General features: G+C 35.5%; 1 pseudogene across 1 annotated transcript in view; it reads right to left on the reverse strand.

Moving 5' to 3' along the window:
* Positions 1–214: 214 nt before the first annotated feature.
* LOC125854907 (uncharacterized) overlaps positions 215–4,267 on the reverse strand; it is a 19,397-nt pseudogene continuing 15,344 nt past the window's right edge. The window contains exons 8-14 of the transcript XR_007445430.1: positions 4,175–4,226; positions 1,516–2,166; positions 1,381–1,482; positions 1,198–1,330; positions 943–1,162; positions 366–502; positions 215–327 (exon numbers count right to left, since the gene is read on the reverse strand). The product of XR_007445430.1 is annotated as an uncharacterized LOC125854907 (transcript). The remainder of the gene's footprint in view (positions 328–365; positions 503–942; positions 1,163–1,197; positions 1,331–1,380; positions 1,483–1,515; positions 2,167–4,174; positions 4,227–4,267) is intronic.

Genomic DNA, 4,267 nt, shown 5'->3' on the forward strand with positions numbered 1-4,267 from the left:
AACCAAAAACTGACAAGCCTTACTGTTCACAACATATCCAATAAATACACAATCCACTGTTTTGGGTCCAATTTTCACCCTCTTGGGTAAAGGAACTTCTACCTTAGCAAGACACCCCCACACTTTGAAATATTTCAAGTTGGGTTTCCTTCCTTTCCATAACTCATGTGGAATCGATTGCGTTTTGCTACGGGGTACCCTATTGAGTATCTTGTTAACCGTAAGGATGGTTTCTCCCCATAGATTTCTTGGTGAACCAAAACTGATTATCAAGGCATTCATCATTTCCATTAATGTTTTGTTCTTCCATTAAGCCAAACCATTTTACTGCGGTGTATAGGATGCAGTAGTTTGATGGATAATACCATATTCCAAACATATCTCAGCAAAAAGAGATTCATATTCTCCACCCCTATCACTTCGAATCATTTTTAACTTTAGATTCAATTGATTTTCCACTTCATTTTTGTATTGCTTAAATGCATCAATTGCTTCATCCTTACTATTAAGCAAATATACATAACAAAATCGAGTGCAATCGTCAATAAAAGTTATAAAATACTTTTTCCCACTACGAGATGGTGTCGACTTCATATCACATATATATGTGTGAATTAAGTCTAAAGGTTTTGAATTTCTTTCAACAAACTTATAACGATGTTTAACAAAATTACTTTCCACACAAATTTTGCAATTCGATTTATGGCATTTAAAATTAGGCAATCTTCTAAAGTAACCAATTTTCGCAAGGCTTTGTAATTTACATGTCCCAAATGGGCATGCCATAAATCATTTGACTCCAATAAGTAAACAGAAGCAAAATTCTTGTTAATACTATCAACAATCATTACATTCAGTTTGAAGAGGCCCTCAGTGAGGTAGCCTTTTCCAAACAACATCTAATTCTTACTTATTACAGCTTTGTCACTAACTAGGACACACTTAAACCCATTTTTAATGAGCAGTGCAGCAGAAACTAAATTCTTCCTTATAATAGGAACATGTAGAACGTTGTTCAGAGTCAACACCTTACCGGATGTCATCTTCAATATTACCTTCCCAGTTCCTGCAATCCTTGTTGTTGCTGTGTTTCCCATGAACAAATTTTCATCAACCTCAGCAGGAGTGTATGTTGCAAAGGCTTCTTTCGCAGAGCAAATATGTATGTTGCAAAGGCTTCTTTCGCAGAGCAAATATGTCTAGTGGCACCTGAGTCGAGAAACCACTCCTTGGGATTTCCAACTAAGTTGCACTCCGAGATCATTGCACAAAGGTCATCTGCATCTTCCATCTCTTCCACAATGTTTGCTTGGCTTTTGCCTTTGCCTTTCTCTTTGTCTTTGTCTTTTCTTGCAGCACGACAATCGGAATACTTATGACCAGCCTTACCACAATTGTAACAGTTGCCCTTGAAATTTTTCTTGGCCTGTTCTGTCTTTTGTCCGTTGGACTTCCTTCTCTTCTTGTCTTTGGTAGGAGCTTCTTCAACAATATTAACTCCAATTATTGTTGAGCTCTTACGAGACTTCTTTTCGGCGGTTTTGTTATCTTTCTCAATCTTGAGCCAAATCACAAGATCTTCAAGCTTCATTTCCTTACGTTTGTGCTTTAAATAATTCTTGAAGTCGTTCCACGAAGGAGGTAACTTCTCGATCATTGCAGCCACTTAAAATGCTTCATTTACTTCAGCAATCAGATCATGGAAAATAAGTTGAAGTTCCTGCACTTGCGATCCTACAGTTTTACTATCTGACATTTTATAGTCTAAAAACTTTGCGACCACAAACTTTTTCAAGCATGCATCTTCTGTCTTATATTTCTTCTCAAGTGCATCCCACAATTCTTTCGAAGTTGTCATTGCATTATAGACATTATATGAATCATCCTCTAAAGCACTCAAAATGTAGCCCTTACATAGGAAGTCTGCCTGTTTCCATGCTTCAATAATCATGAATTTTTCTCTGTATGGTATTTTCGCAGTAGGCACTGGAGTTACTACATTGGTAAATTTATGCAGACCAAGAGTGGTAATCCAGAAAAATACCCATTGCTGCAATCCTTTGAAATTTACACCAGAGAATTTTCTCGGTTTCTCTGCTAGTAGTGCAGCAGTTCGGGTTGGTGCAGCAACAACCACCGTAACTTTGTCATTAGCCATTTCAGAATCTGTAACAAACATAAATTGATACAAATGACTCAGTAAGCAATAACTTAAGTTGCAAACTTAACAGGAGTATAAAACCACGAAGGTTTTTCTCTCCACCAGAAACACAGATTAAAAAGTATAAAATAATTTCCTTAAGATTGTTATCAATCTGTGTTTAAAAAACTAAAATTACTGATTTCAATAAACTTTTCAGAAACACGAAGTAACCAAAGTTTAATAAACCAGTAAGAATAGTTCAACAGAAATTAATTGACAAAACTAAAATCTGTAAAAAACGTACCACAATCTGGAAAAAACAAAATCAGAAAAGATCAAGCCCACTGAATGCACAATGTCCCCTTAAGGAAATTATTCCCCTCTAGTATCTGAGGTTTGATTTGGAATATGTCCTCCCAGGATAGAATGATCTCAATCACCAGTGTATTGATACCCAAAACTCTGGTGTCAGTGAACCACTCAACAACATTAAAGTACACGAAGAAATTTTGTGCAGAAGAAGAAGAAGAAATCAGAAAAATTTGTAAGGAATAAGTCTGAAGAATCAATGTATTTATAAGCAAGAGGAACTGGTTCCGAAAGGTTGCGATCCTTTCAGAATCCACAAGACCATTCATGAAAGTTTGCAACCTTTCAAACGGTCATAGTTGTTTCTGAAAGTTGCAACCTTTCAGAACAGTCACTTCCAACGGCGGGAAATTCAAATAAAACAGGAAGGATTTAAATAAAATGGGTCGCGTGGATCAGAGTCAGGTCGGGTTAATTAACTAATTAATTGAAATGCTTCGGTTAATTAACTAATTAAAACGTTGGCCATTTAATTTAATTTAATTTAATAATTAACTAAAATAATTAAAACAAACTTTGTCCAAAAAATAATCTGTCGATCGATCATTTTCCAAAGCCATAGCCGAGCCGAGCGAGCGACGACGACGACGGCGCGAGGGGGGTCCCTCTTTCCAACCCTTTTAACAATTAATATGAGTGTTTCTATATTTAAACTCTCCTATTTTTCTTTCCACCACCGATGATGAACAAATGCCTTTTCAATAAAGCATAAGAGGACTTTTCAAGTTCTCAACTCTTCAATTTCCCAACTTTTCAAGTNTCCTCTCTTTTCATCTTCCCTCCATTTCCCATTACTCTTGCTACATACCCAACATATTTCACTGTAGAATTTGAATGGTTATCAAATTACTGATTCACAAGATTAATAATATAATTATGATTTCCTGACCTCTAACCACCTACCACAATTGACAATCTAACTACATCGTTGAGTGGGGATAGATTGATACAACTACGGACCATTAAGCTTTCATCTTGTTTCAATACCAAGCATGGTAACTAGGTATATCTCTATCCTAGATACATATCAATATCATCTTTGTACAAAGAAATATCATACTTATTGTATTCCAGATCGTATCTCTCAATTCCTCTCCCGAGTTCAAGAAAAGATAATATTTTAATTCTAATGGTGATGAAACATTAAAATAGTAAATTTAAGAACAGAAGAATAACTTTTAATGATAACCAAACTTAATCCATAGATTTGATACTAAAAAATCATTCGTAGCTACAAACCTAGAACAAAGGGATTTAGCTACTTATAATTTGATTCTCAAAGTTTGGATATTGAATATACATTCTAGAAATTAAAAGATGAAAAAGAGTAGGAATGAACCCTAGAAATTGAAGAAAAAAGTCAACCAAGTCTTGTCCTCAAAAAATTAGAAAGGGAATAATTGTACAACAAAAAAATGAATTTATTTATAGGTTGGAAAACGCGGCAAAATTCTAGTCTACAGGTCCGCGAAGCAAAGTCAAGGAAGACTCACCTATTTTGCATTTTATCCTGATCCACGATAGCTCTGTGACAGGGAGCCTTTTCGAAGGCCTTTGGTTCCAATTTATTTTCATGGCCATATTTTTCTTCTCAGATTATTCGTGACACGGAGAAAAAGTGGAGTTGAGTTCCTTCTTCAGCTCTCCTTGTGACATGCACACTTGGTTCTGACTTCATCCTCGATTTGGTTATCCAATGAACATGTTTTCCAACCTACAACACTTAACAATTTTGTTAGCCAAAATAACATAAAC

The sequence above is a fragment of the Solanum stenotomum genome, chromosome 1 (genome assembly GCF_019186545.1).
Source record: "Solanum stenotomum isolate F172 chromosome 1, ASM1918654v1, whole genome shotgun sequence".
Lineage (NCBI taxonomy): Eukaryota > Viridiplantae > Streptophyta > Magnoliopsida > Solanales > Solanaceae > Solanum > Solanum stenotomum.